General features: G+C 36.6%; 1 long non-coding RNA gene across 1 annotated transcript in view; it reads right to left on the bottom strand.

Annotated features, from left to right (window-relative positions):
• LOC149091279 (uncharacterized) overlaps nucleotides 1–12,752 on the bottom strand; it is a 139,884-nt gene extending 127,132 nt beyond the window's left edge. The window contains exon 1 of the long non-coding RNA XR_016196948.1: nucleotides 12,700–12,752. This is a non-coding gene — a long non-coding RNA (uncharacterized LOC149091279). The remainder of the gene's footprint in view (nucleotides 1–12,699) is intronic.
• Nucleotides 12,753–18,745: the final 5,993 nt, after the last annotated feature.

Below are 18,745 nucleotides of genomic sequence, written 5' to 3'. Positions count from 1 at the left end.
CACGCACCAAGGTGGGTGTCTCTCGGGCGCGGGGTCGCGTAAGGGGGTTCTCGGCGTGGGTGGCGCCGCTTCCGCCTTGTCGACGACAGGCACTTCCAACCTCAAGTTTGCCATCGGGGCCGACTCTAGCTCTTGCAGTTTACGGAGGTCAGGTTCTGACTTCTGATAGGCGCGTCCCCCCATACTTTCCGATGCCGGTCCCGGGAGTGTATCTGCCCCTTTAGGGAATTAATTTAATTAAATAAATTTTGTTTTAATTTAATTAAATTTATTTTATTTCATTTTACTTTATTTTATTTTAATCCCATTTAATTTAAGTTATTTGAATTTAGTTTAATTTTATTTTGTTTTATTTACTGTTGTTTCACTGTTGTCCCACTGTTCGCTTTATGGCCCCAAGACCTCGACTTTCCCACGCTGAGCTATGGGGTGTATCCGCTCACGAGCCCGCGCACACCGAGAATCAAAATGAACAAAATTCACCACTATATTTACCCTATTCTAATTTTTATTATATTTTATTTCTATCTCATATTATTTTGTTTAATTTAAATTAATTGATACTATTTTATTTTCTTTTATATTATTTTAATTTATGTTTAATTAAATAAATTTTGTTCTAATTTAATTAAATTCATTTTATGTTATTTTATTTTAGTTTAATTCAATTTAAGTTATTTTAATCTAGTTTAATTTTATTTTGTTTTCATTTACTATTGTTACACTTTTGTCCCACTGTTCGCTTTATGGCCCCAAGACCTCGGATTTCCTACGCTGAGCTATGGGGTATATCCGCTCACGAGCCCGCGCGCACCAAGAATTAAAATGAACAAAACTTCCCACTGTATTTACCCTATTTTATCTTATTTAATTTTTATCTTATATTATTTTATTATTATTATCATTTTTTTTTATTTTTTTTTTTTATTTATTTATTTATTTATTTAAATTTTTTTTTTTTTTTATTTTACTGTATTTTATTTTTACTGTATTTTATTTTGTTCACACAACTGCGGTCGGTTTTGTTTAAATATTCCTGTGCAAGGTTTGATCCGTGGTTTGCTGTGTTTTCTTTTAAAATTGTTGTTTAATCTTGTTGAAGTTTGGTGCAGCGTCTTATTTACATTTAGTTTGCACTTTGCTCCCTGACTTTACTCTTTACACGTTTGTTAGTGTGCGTGTGAGCTTACTTGCTCTCTCGATTTCGGTCGTCGTGCTGTGCAAATAACTCTCTGTGTTTCTTTAGTTACGCTCTGTAACGGCTGTTTTTGTTGTTGATTATCTCTCTCAACATAATCATTCGTTCTGCTCTTCAACGGCTGGTTGTTGTTGGACTCGCTCTGTCAGCATATTTTACTCTCTTTGTTTTTATTTCTGTTGCTTTTCTTTAATTTCTACTGTAATCCCAATTGCCAATATGAGCTGTTGCAAAAAATCTTGTACGTTCAGGCAGGCAGTGGACTCTGCACAAGCGCAATTTGTCAATTGCTGGTTGTGCGATAATATGATGCATATTAAATGTGCAGGTCTCACTGGTCGTGATTACGACAAGATTATGTCCACGGTAAAAATTGGTAGTGGGGGTGTACGCTGGTCTTGCCCGATTTGTTTAGAAAGACAGATCAACTTTTCTAAAATGTACAGCGCTGTAAGGGCTCAGTTTTTAAAACTGAAAAAGATTTCTAAGCAGTTATCCAGTGATATGGCTGCTGCTGGAGAAATACTAACCCAGTTTAATTTCGAGAGTCCCCTATCTCATTTGGAGTCTTTATCGTTGTTGGTACCTCCCTCTGTACCATCACCGTCACCTAATTCGCTTGCCCCTCCCTCACCTTGCGCTTCAGTTTTGTCATCCGCTCCTAATTCGCTCGATCCTATATCACCTGTTCCTGAAGCTATTGGTTCTTCTGTTGAGACTGCTATTGATACTCAGGTTTCTGTTCAAAAATTGGAATCTTCTCCAATTGCTGTTCAAGCCACGAGTGTTAATAATTCAGCCACTCAGTCGTCTCTCCTCGAAAGCAAGTTTTCTTATCTAGGCTTTCATCAGATACGACCTGTGAGGCAGTATCTGCTTTTATAGCAAGCAAGACTTCGGCTAAGGTTTTTATATCGAAGTTTAGCTTCGCAGCTCCGCGCGAAATTGCCTCTTTTAAAATAAATGTGCCGATAGAACATTTTAAAACTTTATGTGATCCAAATTTCTGGCCACCTCATGTGGTAGTTCATGAATTTAGACCTAAAAATCGTAATAGATCTACTCCTACTGCTGTAAATCTACCTTCGGTGCAATCGTCATCTAACACTGTACCAAAAAACTAAATTCTTTCCTATCTTCTTCTCAGCTGTCTCTGCTTTATCAAAATGTACGCGGCTTGAATTCTAAACTTAATAGTTTATTCTTACACAGTTTTAGTGTACAATATGATATTATTGCATTTACTGAAACGTGGCTAAGTAATAATATTCATAATAGTGAAATACTTTCAAATAATTTCACTATTTTTAGACTTGATCGTTCAATGCGCAGAGGGGGTGGAGTGCTAATTGCGGTCAAATCCAGTATCCTCTCTGATGTGTTTACCTTTTCGTCCCTTCATGATGCGGAGATTTTAGGGGTTAAATTAACTCTCCCATCGCGCTCACTGTTTATCACATGTTCTTATATCCCTCCCTCTTCTGATTTACAAGTTTATGCTCATCATATTAATCGTATTAAAGTTTATGAACATGTGAATGATACAGACTTGCTTCTTGTGTTGGGGGATTTTAATATTCCCAACTTGTAATACAAATTACTTAATTCCGACAATTGATCACTATCTTTTTGATAAATTGTTTAACCTGTCTCTGTTTCAAATTAACTCTATTTCTAATCACCTAAATCGTACTCTTGATTTGGTGTTTACTAATCACGATTCGCTCTTAAATGTCGTGAGAACGACTCCATTCTGTATACCTGAGGATATACATCACCCCACTTTGGAAGTATTATTAGCTGTCGATAATCATCCCAATTATACTCCTTTGCCTTCTTATCCATGTCGCTGTTATCGTAAATGCGATTTTATTTTGCTTAATGAATTAATTAATTCAACAGACTGGTCTACTTTATATGAGTCGAATGATATTAATTTGGCAGCATCGTTTTTTTACTCTACCTTAAACTCTATTCTGGATGTTTGTGTCCCTCTCTGCCGTATTTCGCCAGTTTCAAATAAGCCACCTTGGTTTACCAAGACTCTTTTGAACTTGAGAAACATTAAAACTAAATGTTTTAAAAATTATAAAAAGTCTGGTTCAAGTGTTGATTGGTCCAAATATTCCATTGCCAAGTCAAACTTCAATCTTTTAAATTCTAGCTGTTATGAGAATTATCTTATACGTTTCAAACGTCAGTTTGCTCGTGATCCCAAGCAATTTTATTCATTTGTAAATTTGAAGCGTAAATCTTCTGGTTTGCCGTCCTCATTTGCCCTTGGTGGTGAAAAAACTTGTAATGACCAGGATTCCTCTGATCTATTTGCTGATTTTTTTCAATCGACTTATTCTTCTGCTAATCTCTACAACAACTCATATCCATATCCTCTTTCTGAATATGGGTACCGGTGCCGATAATATTCCTAGTTGTGTGATTAAAGAGTGCAGTGTTTCTCTTCAGTCACAATTAATTGGCTTTAAAAAAAAATTAGTACAAAACAATTATGCTTTTTGATTATATTGTAGCTTTTGGTAATTTTTATCGAGTAATCGATAATTATTAAATTGATCGTGCACTTTTTGAGTACAAATGTATGGTAATTTTCGTTGATAGCTTTCGGTCACACCTATTGCAGATTCTTTAGCGTTTGCTTACATTACAAAAGCGCGCTTTTTAGCATTCTAAGAATTGCGATGATTTCTGGATTTTCTAGCTGTTGTTGTAGTTTTGTCAGATGACGCTCTGTTATTAGCTTATTGTATTTTAGCTACCAGTCTGTAAAGCAAAGCGATAACGTGGGCGCTAAAGGCGTCGCAAGTTATGTTACGGCGGCGGAGGTTCAAGTCCCCATTAAGGTTGTGTTTTTTTTCATACATATTTCGTTTTTTATAAAATAGATATTTTATTCTTTTTTCTAATTGAACAATTTTATAAGTTTAAATGTATGTATGTAATGCAAATTTATCATCCTCTACTCTGGCTCTTCTTTTCTATAATGCGTCATAACAAGAATCTCATTTTTGGATTTCATTTTAAATATGTTTGTTCACAGTAGGAGGTAGCGCTGTCGGCAAAGACGCCGGCCAAATTTGTTTTTGTTATTTTGACAAACATGGCTTGGGTGCGAGTTCAAATCCCGCGGAAAACTCTTTTTTGTAAATTGCAAATTTTGTTATTTTAGCTTCTTTTATATTTTTTTAATATTTAAATTTTATTTTTAAATTTTATAAAAATGTTTCCTTTCGTGTTATCAATGCCTATTAAGCCTATTTGTATATACATGTACATACATAGATAGCTCAAGCATATAAATGTCGCAATTTGATACTACAAATGCCGATTGCCACGCCCCTAGTGGCCGTAGACACCTCATTTTTGGCCAGTTCTTAGAAAGAGCTAACGGTAACGTAAATGCAAAATATGAATGCTTACGCTCAAAAAATGTGAAAATTACAGAAAATTACATATGCCACGCCCCCAAAGAGGCGTGACAATTATTTTTGAGGCATCGATAGAGGAGGTTACCAGTAACTCAACTATCCAAATTTGAAGCCTCTAGCTCTTCAACTGTAGGAGATATAAAGTTTTGCGGTTTGCCACGCCCCCTTTGGGCGCACATATATCCACTATAGCTTGTTGGACTTGGGAGGTCAACTCGCGTATATATACCAAATTTCAAGTCTCTGGCTTCAATAGTGCCTAAAATATAGCCAAATTTGAAAAATCACTATATCTTCAGGTCCGATTTGCCACGCCCCCAGTAGGCGTAGACATATAATTTTTTAATCAGTCATTATAGAATTATAGCACTAGCTCACGTGGGAAATTTCAACGCTCTAGCTTTAGAACTTTATGAGATACAGTTTTATCTGATTTGCCACGCCCCCAATGGACGTAGATATATCCACCATAGCTTTTTGGACTTGGGGGGTCAACGCGGATCTACATACCAAATCGGAGTTATACACGAGTATGTGTTCCAAATTTCAAGTCTCTAGCTTCAATAGCGGCGAAATGAACTGCGTTCATACGGACAGACGGACAGACGGACGGACGGACAGACGGACAGACGGACGGACAGCAAGACGGACATTGCACAAAACCAATATACTAATTCACTTCGTGAATGAGTATAAAAAAGGTGGAAGATCTGATATTTCCAACTATAGAGGCATTGCGAAATTATCTGTCACTCCGAAGTTATTTGAGAAAATTATAACATCGGCCTTGCAGCATTTTTGCAAATCGATTATTCAACCATCTCAACATGGTTTTGTTCAAAATCGATCAACGTCCACTAATTTACTTGAATTCACTTCGCTTGTCAATGATGGTTTTTCTAAAAAAATGCAAACGGATGTTATTTATACTGACTTCAGTAAAGCATTTGACTCAGTACATCATCACATACTACTTCTTAAGCTTGGATTTCATCCTATTTAATTGGTAGAACCCAAAGAGTCCTGCTCAGAACAGCTATGTCTAAAGTTATCTTTCGTCTGGTGTACCTCAGGGTAGCCATTTGGGTCCATTACTCTTTTCCCTTTTTATAAATGACCTTCCTAGTTGGATCTCGTATTCTACTATATTTATGTATGCTGACGATGGACATCATCACCTTCAAGATGACCTAAATGCATTTCAACTTTGGTGTGTGGCAAACCAGCTTGACTTAAATTGCTAAAAGTATATGACAATGACCCTCAGTCGTACCGTTCCTCTAATTGTTGATTATAAAATTAGCAACATTTCCTTACGACGCATCCACACAATCAAAGATCTTGGTGTTTCTTTCGATTGTAAACTAAATTTTAATCTTCATATTTCTACCATCGTTAATGAAGCCAAAAGTGTGCTTGGCTTTATTAAACGTTGGTCCAAGGAATTTAAAGATCCTTTTATCACCAAGCGCTTATTTACGTCGCTTGTGCGTCCCATCTTAGAGTATTGCTCTGTCGTTTGGTCTCCGCAGCATAAACTGCATCAGGATCGCATTGAATCGGTCCAAAATCAGTTTCTTCTCTTTGCCTTAAGGGATCTTCGATGGGACAGTAATTTACGATTACCGTCTTATCATAGTAGGCTCCAGCTTATTGATCTTCCATCGCTAACCAATCGCAGAACAATTTTAGGAATTGTTTTTCTGCATAAATTGATTAGTGGTGATATTGATTCGTCCTCTTTGTTGGGTCGTCTAAACTTTTCGGTTCCGTCCCGAACAACTAGACACTATCGTCCGCTTCATTTACCGGTGTGCACTAGGGATCATTCTTTGCACAGTGCGTTTCATGTTCTTAGTGTTAATTTTAATAAATATTATCACGTTTTTTCCTTAGAGCTCTCTCTTCCTAAATTAAAAAGTTTGCTATTAGCTCATCTTAGGGAAATCACTCACAATGCCCAGGCATAAGCATTGGTATACATTTTCGTTGTCAATGTTGTGTAGTGATTTCTCAATTCTATCCTACATTCTATTCTGTGCTTTTCCTTCACTCTTTTCTTTTTACTATTTCTTATCTATTTATTTATTTTTTTTATTATTAACTTTTCTTGCCATTTTTTTTAAAACCTTGCTTTTTCTTTTTCTGTACTAATTCTCGTTTATCACATTTTTTTCTTTCTTTTTTTTTAATATATTTGTTTTTATTTTTTATTTTTAAGAAATATTTATTATTTTACATTTAACATATTTTTCTAAGTTTTCCTACTAACACTTCTTTTTATAGCATCATTAGTTTCACTGACCATATTTGGCTGTGAGACGTGGGCATAGCTGGCCGGACTGGCAAATAAAATACCCCCATCGGGTCGGTGTTACTATTGATATTATATCCTGTACTTTGTTTAGGCTTTTTCTTTTTTAAATTTAATTTGACTCTCGTTTTTGTCAATAGCTTTAAGAAATAAATAAATAAATAAATAAATAATTTCTGTTAATTAAGCATAAGTATCTTATTTAACAGCCTATTTGTAAGATTTTTATACTCATTCACGAAAGTGAAATGAGTATATTAGTTTTGTGCAATGTCCGTCTTGCTGTCCTTGAAAATTGGAACATATACTCGTGTCTATCTCCGATTTATAAAGTTTTAAAATTTTCCAGATCCACCCACTAGAGGCGTGGCAAATCTCGAAAATGCATTTTCCGATATCCCAAAACTCATGTTAGTTGAAGAGCTAGAAAGCTGATATTTGGTATGTAGATCCGCATCGACCATCCAAGATCACCAGCTATGGCGGTGCTATATCTCCGTCCATTGGGGGCGTAGTAAATCTAGATTCTTTAAAGATGGGATAAATTATATATCTACGCCTACTAGGGGCGTGGCAGTGATTTTTCAAATTTATATTTTAACTCGCACACAAGCCAAGTAGCAAGTTTGTGAAAATATCTAAAATAATCCCGCCGGTGCTTCTGCCTACAGCACAACAAAACAACAATTAAAACGAATTCACATTATTGGCTGGAATTTCAAAATCGATGCCACGATAAATCAATCGCACTTGAGATTCAGAGAAAACGCTAGGGTACACTTGCACAAATTAATTTTCAGACACAATTATTTATTATTATTTATTATTTATTATTGATTATTTATTATTTATTATTTATTATTTATTATTTATTATTTATTATTTATTATTTATTATTTATTATTTATTATTTATTATTTATTATTTATTATTTATTATTTATTATTTATTATTTATTATTTATTATTTATTATTTATTATTTATTATTTATTATTTATTATTTATTATTTATTATTTATTATTTATTATTTATTATTATTAGAAAGTATAGTCGGTGCTCGAGCGGAAAGGCAGAGATTGAGAACAGTTTTTTTTTGTCTGTCCATCTGTTAACAAATCTAGTTCTTTTTTGTGCGGAAGTGGTCGGCGGAGCTAAATCGCTCCTTTTAGGCAGACTACATATTGTTGGCGAGTATTGGTGCGCTAGTGGATAAGCAGAACTGCAACGTTTGGTTGTTCAAGTGAGACTCAATTTATTATGCTTCTTAACATCTAAGTACATGATAGCGTTGCCACTTATGCAATATTAGAATTGCCATATCAACACTCTTCCTCAATTCTTATATTACATTACATACTTGTGACAAATTCTTAGTTAATATATCGGCAACCATTTCATTTGATGGACAATGAGATAACTCAATTAACTTATCTGCATAACAATTACGTACATGGTGATATTTGGTATCAATATGTTTGCTTCGCGTATGATATACAGGATTCTTAACCAGATTTACATTATCTTTATAGATTTTAATACACTTTCTCTTAAAATATGGATTAATTTCGCCTATTAACTTTCTTAAGTAAATCGCCTCCTTTGCAGCATCAGAGAGCGCCATATACTCCGCCTCAGTACTACTCAGCGCCACCGACTTCTGTTTTTTCGAGGTCCCCACATGAATGCATATCCTGCGAGAGACTTCCTATCAGTTGAGTCTCCAGCCCAATCTGCATCTGCATAGCCAGCAATCATCTCTCCGGTCTTCTCATAGACTAGCGCTAGATCTGCCGTGTTGTGCAGATACCTCAGAACTTGCTTTGCTGGTGCGAGATGTTCGCTGTGTGGATTTGAATTCCTTTGTGCTAGCTTGCACACTGAATGCAAGATGTCCGGTCGTGTGCATAGCGCAATATACATCAGCGAGCCAATCACAGACTGATACTTTGTGATATCAACGCGCTTACACAACTCTCCCTCGCAGTTCACTTGGAAGTTAGCTTCCAATGGTATTGACGTAGTGCGGCAGTTGGACATGCCCATCTCATCGGACCCACTATATGCTTCTTTTGGATCACACGAATCGCACCAGTCGTTCCTTCTCGCTGGATTTCAAGGCCCAAGAAGGTCGTTACTTGACCCTTGTCTACTATCTGAAATTCAGAAGAAATAGCCGCTTTAGTAGCTATTATCTCACCCATGCTTGAAGATGCCAGCAGCATATCATCAGGTTTATCGTCTGGTCATCTGAGCACTTGGTATACAGACATGGCTCGCTCTCGCATGCCCTGTATCCCATTTTGTTTAGAACGCCGTCCAGCTTAGTGTTCCAAACCCGACCAGCTTGCTTCAGGCCATACAGTGACCTTTTAAGCTTCAACACACATCCAGAATTGTCATCGGTTCTGGCTGTTGCATGTAGATATCTTCTTCCAGAATGCCGTTTAGGTATGCCGTCGAAACATCAAGTTGATGTACATAAAGCTCATATTCTGCAGCCGTAGCCAAGATCATCCGTATTGTACTATAGCGCACTACTGGAGAATACGTTTCTTTGAAGTCTATACCATACCTCTGGGTGCATCCTTTTGCTACCAAGCGCGCTTTGTAGCGCTCAACCTCTCCAGATGAATTCGTCTTTAAGGTGAACACCCATTTGCAGCCTATGGGCTTCTGACCATGTGGTAACTGAACCAGGTCCCATGTGTCGTTACACATCAATGCGTTGTACTCTTCCTGCATTGCAGCTTTCCATTCATCTGCTTGTGGACTCGATTGTGCTTGCTGCACGGTTAAAGGGACTTTAATGTTACTGCTTAACATTACATTAGCCATGTTGTATTGCTTAGTTGGCCGTCCTCTCAAGCCCGTCCTGATTATTTTAGGCGTCTCTGAGTATCCAACCATAATATACTCTTTCCCTTTCTCCTGGAACTTCTTTTTTGGACCTTTTTCCAGTGCAATCGCTGTACATCCAAACACTCTCAAGTGCTTGACAACTGGCTTCAGCCCTGTAAACGCCTCGAAAGGTGTTATGCCATCCAGAGCTTTCGTTGGTGATCGGTTTCTTAGATATGCAGCGCACGCGACTGCCTCCGCCCAGAAACTCTCGTTTAATGCTGCACTATTAAGCATTACTCTGGCCATCTCAACCAGTGTCCGGTTGCAGCGCTCTGCAGCACCATTTTGCTGCGGGGTGTACGGTGCAGTCAGCTGCCGTTTAATACCAGCCAATCTAATATACTCGTCAAAATCTTTGTTGACATACTCTGTACCATTGTCACTTCTAATGGTTTTCGCTTTCAGACCTTTCTGACGCTCTAACATCGTTACATGCTCTTTAAATATCTTGGTCACCTCAGATTTCTGCTTCATAAAGTAAACATGAATGTAATGGCTCTTATCGTCAATCATTGTGAGAAAGTATCTGGCGCCGCCATTCGATACTTGCCTTATAGGTCCACACACGTCACTATGTATCAACTCACATATTTCTTTTGCTCTATTCTTTGAATCTTCAAATGGTTTAGCGTGACATTTACTTTTTAAGCAACTTATGCAATCAAAATGTTCAATGACAGAGCTTACTGCCAATCCTCGCACCATTTCTTTACTTATCAGCTCCCGAAGACTCTGCACATTTAAATGGCCGTATCGTGCATGCCACTTCTTGATCTCATCAGCAATTTTCGATAAACATAACTTTTCAGTATTTTTTGTTTCACACAGAAACAGTCCGCTAATCCTCTCGGCAATTAATATAATCATGTTCTCGCTGTCAACAATTTTGCAAAAAACGGAATTAAATTTAACAAAGCATCCATTGGCAACTGCCTTTCCAACTGATATGAAATTACATTGCAGCCCTGGTACATATAATACGTCTTTTAAAGTAATTTCAAAGCCACACAGACTCTTGATAACTACTGTGCCTTTGCCACAAGCCGTCGTAAAGTTATTTCCAGCCAATTCGATACTTTCATTGTGTTGCTCAAAATTATCGAATAAATCACGTGCACACATATGCGATGTTGCTCCGCTATCGATAGCCCAAGCATCTCGACTCATACGATAGTTTCCCATCATGCCAGAAAACGATCGTTGTTGTTTTGAATGCGCATCTCTATTTTTTTCATTTCCATTTTCGTTTTTCTCGTTACCTTTTCCACGCCGTTTCTTGCCGTATTTTTTGCCCGCCTCTTTCGTCGTACAATTCGCTGCGTAGTGGCCTGCTGACCACATTTAAAGCATTTAAAATTTCGGCGTCTCTCTGTCGTCTCATTTATTCCCCGTCCTTTGCCTTCTTGTCCCGTCTGCCTTGCCGAAAATGATTGCGTAGCTTCTCTTTGGTCGCAAATTTTTCGCCTCTCGTTCTCCTCTGACAGTTTGCATTTTATGCTGCGGAAGCTCGGCAACTCATCACGAGCCTCTAATGCAACAACAAAGTTCTCGAACGATGGTGGTAGACTTGCAAGTAGCATGATGACAATGAGCTCTTCTTGTAACGTAATTCCAATCGCTGATAGATTTTCAACAATGTTTGAAAATTCCATGATGTACGTTTGCAGATTTTCTCCTTCTGCCAATCTCTTGTTTAAAAGCTGTTTAAACAATGTTACTCTCCGCACGGGTCCAGATGATCGATGTAGCTTTTCCAGTTCGTTCCATACATCTTTAGCGTAAATGCATCTCTTCACGTAGTTTACTTGCGACGCAATCATCGACAAAATTAGCACTGCCTTAGCTTTGTCGTTCTCGCGTTTCCATGCCTTAAACGCATCACTCGTTTCATCTTCTGGCTTCACATACTCATTTGAAACCACGGCCCATAAGTTTTGATGAACCAAAACACTTTCCACCATGACACTCCAACAGTCATAGTTGGTGTCATCTAGTTTTTCTATATTGTACATAGAATTCATTTTTTTCAGTTTTTTTTAAATTTTCTGCTTGCAATGTCCGTTATGCACAGAAACTTCTCGAGCTCATTTTTTTCCCTCTGCTTTACACTATTTCTTTGCACACACACATAAGCCCTGGGCCCATAACCTGTTGGCGAGTATTTGTGCGCTAGTGGATAAGCAGAACTGCAACGTTTGGTTGTTCAAGTGAGACTCAATTTATTACGCTTCTTAACATCTAAGTACATGATAGCGTTGCCACTTATGCAATATTAGAACATATCAACATATATGTATATGTAAAGACATACCATTGCAATGCGTTGGCTATATTCAAGCGCCTCTACAATGCACTGCTCAAGAATGAGGAAAGACACCAAACTAAATTAGGTCCGTCCTTAGAGACATATGTTTTGAAGTCTTTAGTCAACAAGCGAATTTATAAGTATTCGCACGAGTTGTTAAGACCGGTGGATAAAGATCCGGCTCGATGGACCGAAGGTATGATATCTGTTTGTCAATACCAGGAGAGGCAAGTTACAAAAGGAATGTTTTACACAAATTTTATTTATATGTTGATATGTACTTAAATTACTTTTTATTAAATAAAACAAACAGGTATGCAATTATTTAACTTCTATTATATGTCTGGGCCTATAACCTTTTGAAAATTTTAGGGAGTTTAGTGTTATATCAGACCAGCTTAAAGAAAAAGACACAGTTTGATTTTGTCTATTAATTTATCGTCTATTTTATTTATGAATGTTCTCATCTTTGCATTTGTGTTCGTGAGTTTTTCTACTTTTAAACAATAATATGATAATTTGTTTCCAAACATTACCTTCCTTCAAGCATTTTAGTCCAATAATATCGCAGTAAGTTTTATCTGTAAAAAGTACATTTTTATAGCAAAAAATATAATAAACAAGGATTAATAGTAAAATGAGTATATTGGTTTTGTGCAATGTCCGTATGAACGCAGTTCATTTCGGCGCTATTGAAGCTAGAGACTTAAAATTTGGAACACATTCGTATATATCTCCGATTTATATTATGGGTTGACATGGCTTAGGACTTGTTTCTTATTGTTTAGTTATCTATTTTCAAAATATTAAATCTTATAATGCTGGGATATTAACTGCTATCTATCTAATCTAATCGGATTGGTGATGTTGCATTGCTATTAGCAATTGCGTGAATATTGAATTATGGAAGATGACAAGCTGAGTCGATTTGGCCCTGTCTGTCTGTCTGTCCTTCCGTATGTGTAAACGCGTCGATCTCAGAAGATAAAAGAGCTAGAGACTTGAAATTTTTTTTCCTAGGTCCGTGTATATCACGCACATATCGAGTTCATCGCTAAAAATCGACAACTGCTCCCGATATTTTATTATCGATTAAAAACCTTATCGAAAACTATTTATTTAATTATATATTCTACACCTTCAGAACTAGAGCTTCCAAATTTTTAATGTATACTTGTGTATGTGTATTTTATATAATTTCGCCCTCACTTTTTTAAAAGGAATATTTCAAGTACTAGAGACTAGGTTCGGCATATACATACATTCAAACATTATAATTACGTTCTGAAAGTTTCATTAAGATCGTACGTCTAGAATTTAAATTATTCAACAAAAAAAAAAATAAATAAATAGCAGTTCCAACTCCTGTTTCTGCTTTAGTTCATTCATCAACTTTAGTAACAGCTGGGGTTTATTTATTAATTCGACTTAATATTCTTTTGAGAAATTCATTTTTAGGTAAATTTTTACTATTATTGTCTGGGTTTTTTTTTTTTTTTTTTTTTGTGGGTTGAGGTAGGAAAAAATGCTTTAAGAACCGTCAGTCAGGTCGTCACTCTGACCGGTGTGTCGGATAGCATGACTACTTACCGACTAAAAAATCCTCCTCTTCTGGGGCTCGAAACCACCTTTGAACCAGGAGTTATCCCGCATTAACCTTCAAGGTGGAGCCCCATATTGTGCTCCAAGTGAGCATTGCCCTCTGTGTGCCCGCGTCCAGGACATACTTCTTCCGCCGAAGAACCTTTTCGGCGAAGACATAAACTTTTTTCCAAGCATCTATGCTCTTGCACACTAATGTCTCTACTTTGACTTCACTGACTGTTTCTGCCAGGTCGATTCTTTCTTCCGACCACCTGTTGCAGTTGAAGAAAGTGTGCTCTGCGTCAAATAGAACGACGTTTCACCTTTCTATTTATCCACATCTCTAGATCGGGGATTATTCTAGCGGCCCATCTTCCATACTACGGTGTTTCTGGCAGTAATAACGGCTGCGATATCGTCGGCATAACCAATTAGGAAAGTGTCTTCAGGCATTTCCAGTCTTAGGATGTCGTCGTAGCTGATATTCCACAGGTCTGGTACCAGGATTGACCCCTGTGCAGCTCCTCCAGTCACTCTATACCGTTTCATACCAGTCTGTGTGGAGTGCAGGAGTATTCGATCCTGCAAATAGCTCCTGATCATATTCATCAGGTACTCCGGTATATGGAAACGATGCTCCAAGGAAGTAAGCATATCGGTCCACCTTACACTATTAAAGGCGTTTTTAACGTCCTGAACCACTTCATCGATAGCTCCCATTGTGGATTTTCCAGCTCTAAGCCCGTGTTGCCTGGGGCTAAGTCCTCCAGCGGCCTCTACTGCGGCGAGTAGTCTGGCGATTATGAGCTTTTCTAACAGCTTCCCCGCTGTGTTTAGCATACACAATGGTCGATAAGCCGAAGGTGAGTTGGGATCGCCTTTGCCTTTGCTAATGAGCACCAGTCTCTGTTCTTTCCACGCTTCTGGGAATTTCCTTTCTTTTAGACATGCGTTATACATCCTAAGGAGAAAAGTAGGCCGTCCTGATGATTCAGAATTCTGCCGGTATATTATCTGGTCCCGGCGCTTTCTTATTCCTTAGGGAGAGAGCCGCAATCTTGAGTTCTTCCACGGTGAAATTTGGGACTGAATCATCGAACTCTACGGGTGTCCGCACATGCGGCTCGTGGATGTGTGTTGGAAATAGTGTTTCCACTAAGTGATCCATCGTTTCATCATCCACGTTTGGCACTGCTCTGTAGTTTCTCAGCTTCTTCATGACTATCTTGTAGCCAAGTCCCCAAGGATCTTTATTTATATCTTTGCAGAGCTCTTTTCACTTGTCATGCTTGCCTGTATCCACTTTGGTTATGTCCGTTACAGTCACTCAAGCGATCCTCATGGTTGTCTGTGCGTAGCAGAGAGGCCATGCGAGGGTTGACGTTGGTCCTTATGGGAGCCAATGTTCAGAGCCAGGATCTTTTGCAAATTAAGGATGTGTATCAGCTTAGACGATCTTCGAACGTACTTGGAGGCCTGCCAGGGACGGGGGCAGCTGCAGCATTGACCCAGGACCCATTTCCACAGGATGTCACTCCTGCTTACTAATGTTCAGAGCCAGGATCTTGTGCAAATTAAGGATGTGTATCAGCTTAGACGATCTTCGAACGTACTTGGAGGCCTGCCAGGGACGGGGGCAGCTGCAGCATTGACCCAGGACCCATTTCCACAGGATGTCACTCCTGCTTACTAAGGTAGCCCAGGAGCGAACATTTCCAAAAACGTGTGTTTTTCGTAGTTTTTCGTAGTCAGTAAGTTGGTAAGTTGCATCTTTCTATTTCTTCTAAGGTCGCTGCACACATTAGTTCACGATTGGTCGGTTGCCCAATCGCTAGTGGGCCCGATCGTGGAGGCTGTGTGTCAGCTTGAATTACCAGGGACAAAGATTGCTATTGAAGTTCTCTAGATGAGCAACGTAGCGTTGCCTTGTTTCCGTAACCCCATATGGGTTGACAATATTATATGTGCTGGAGCTATTATTCATAACATAAATAATTCACAAGATATCCGTTTGATGGGAGAACTAAGAATTCGTATACCATTAACTTTAGCTTGTTTTAATATATCTAATTTGGTTTTATGTGGTATTCCATTTTTAGCAGGATTTTAATCAAAGGACTTAATTTTAGAAGTGGTAATAATAAGTAATATTAATATATTTTCTTCTTTTTTATATATTTTTCCGAAAGGTTTAATGTTATTCTTTTCGATTAGTTTTTTATTCGATAACAAGTTAAGTTATATTGCGGGGTATATTAGGATTATTATTTATAAAAATTATTCGGAGAAGTATATTAAACTGATTAATTTTTCCTACCCCTGAAATAATTTCTTTACCTATTTTTGAATATATTATGAATTATTTTTAGTAATTTATAAAAAAAAAAAAATTATTTTTACAATGTAAATGTAACGTTTTATTAAATGGAAATTTATGGAATTTAATCAAATTTACTTGAACACCACACTTCCTTAATTGGAGATAATTCTCAACTTTATCATTAACAGTGATAGGCCGCTTTTTGGATTCAATTAAAGAATAAGGGTAAAGTTACCTAAAATTAACTCGAAACTAAATGCAATAAATCGCTTCATATTCAATTTAAAGTAGATTGAATAATTCAATACTTTAGTAAAAAAGTTGTTCCATTTAAAACATGAATTCCCTGGAAACCTGTTGCTATAAAAACAAAAATTGAGCCATAAACAGAATCAGCAATTGTAAAAACAAGCTTCAATATATTCATAAGCTTAAGGATTTGTAAAATAAATTCCTAATAGAACTGTAAAAAAAAAACCTTGAGTAGTTTGAGAATGGTTTCCTTCCATTAATCTGTGATGAGCTCATTTAACAGTTACACTTGATATTAATAAAATTGCTGTATTTAATAAGGGATTAAGAAGAGGTTAAATAAAATAATTCTTAATGGAGGTCATGATGCCCCTAATTTAATTGCTAGTGATTAACATCTGTGGAAAAATGCTCAAAAAAACTTACAAAAAATAAAATTTCTGATAAAATAAATAAAATTATTCCTCATCGTAATCCAATAGTATCAGCGTACCTTTGTATGTTACTTCACGTGATATATCTCGTCATCATTGGTAAACAGTAAGAATTGTAATAATATTAACAAAAAATATAATGTGTCACATTGATGGAATCATTTCACTATACCTGAAACAGTTGTTATAGCTCCGATAGCACCTATTAAAGGTTGTTGATTATAGTGTGAGAATAAAAATGAACTGATCGGTTATGTTGTCATTTAGCGAATGATTTATTGAATTATAAAAGGTTTCGTCTTAGCTTAAATACATAAAGTTTACATAAAGAATTCTGTCGCTAAAAGCAGCGGCAGAATGGGAGTATATAGCATGTGGTATGTGTGTGTATATATGTTTGTATGTATATGCAGAAGGCATATACATTTTAGCGTTTAAGCTGCGGCGTAACAATGCTTACGTTGCAGATCCCACGCTGCAGGCCGGTCTATACATAAGTGACCGATCATATTACGGCACTTATGTATAGCTGTTAAAATATAAATAAAGCAAGAAAGTGTTGCTATGTTGTGGGCATGATAATGTTCGGGCAAATGTAAAATCATATATTGTGTACACTACTATACTGTGAACATATGCTTATATGTATATCATACAACATACCACACCTCCCCTTTTTAAAAAAATAACGTAATATAATGTAGTTATTTAAAAATAAAAAGAATTTATTTTTATATATTCATAGCTATGTCGTATTCTTAAAACAAAATATTATACTTTTTTTTTACATTTTTTGTGTATTAAATTTTTAATGAATTAAAATAATATTTTTGTTTTTTTTTTAAATTTTTTTTTTTACAAAAAAAATACAGTGTACTAAAAAAAATGTTTTATATTATTATTTTTTATATAAAAGAAATTCAATGTTTTCAAATTTTTTTTGTTGTTGTTTTTATACCCTGAACCCATTGAAAATGGGAAATCAGGGTATAATGGTTTTGTTAAAATGTATGTAACAGGCAGAAGGAGGCGTGGCAGACCCCACAAAGTATATATATTCTTGATCAGGGCGACGAGCTGAGTCGATTTAGCCCTGTCCGTCTGTCTGTCCGTCCGTCCGTCCGTCCGTCCGTCCGTCCGTCCGTCCGTCTGTCCGTATGTTTGAACGCGTCGATTTCAGAAGATACAAGAGCTAGAGACTTCAACTTTTTTTTAAAATGTCCGTATATATCACGCGGATATCGAGTTTATCACTAAAAAACGATAACTCATTCCGATACTTTTTTATCGATAAAAAACCTTATCGAAGATCACTAAAAAAATTTTATCTCCTACATCTTTAAAGCTAGAGTCTCCAAATTTAAAATGTATATTAAGACGCATGTCATACAATTTCGGTTTTTGTTAAAATTTACCCCCCACCGTCAAATCCACCCCCTCACCCTCATCTTTGTAAAAGTCGTATATCAAATACTAGAGACTTGTGCTTCGGTATACACATACATTTAAACAATATGAATACGTTCTGAAAGTTTCATTACGATCGTACGTCTAGAAATTAAATTATTCAACAAATAATTTCTCCTAATATTGCCAACACTGCAGCGCAACCCAAGCGCAATCGCCTGTATATGTGAGTGTGTGTGTGTGCGTGTATTTGTTTGCATGAGTGCGTGTGTGGGTGCTAATTATTATTGAAATATCAGTTGCTTGTAGGGTTCAGGGGATCTCGTAGTCGAGCAGTCTCGACTAGAGCTTTCTTACTTGTTGTTATTTTTGTTTGTTTCTTTTTCAACAAAAAAAAAATAAATTGATTTCAATGTTCAAGAGATGATGGTATTAATAAAATGAACATAATATGTTTTATATATATGTAGGATTTATTATTTATTGCGCAGATTAAAAGTAAATTTAACGATTTCCTCTTAATTATAACTATGGCGAGTTTCACAATAAATGTCTACAATTTATTTCATTTAGTATTATGGATTA

The sequence above is a fragment of the Drosophila navojoa genome, chromosome 5 (assembly GCF_054131105.1).
Source record: "Drosophila navojoa isolate 15081-1374.11 chromosome 5, UAZ_NAV_1.0, whole genome shotgun sequence".
Lineage (NCBI taxonomy): Eukaryota > Metazoa > Arthropoda > Insecta > Diptera > Drosophilidae > Drosophila > Drosophila navojoa.
This window is presented reverse-complemented; position numbering and strand designations above follow the sequence as displayed.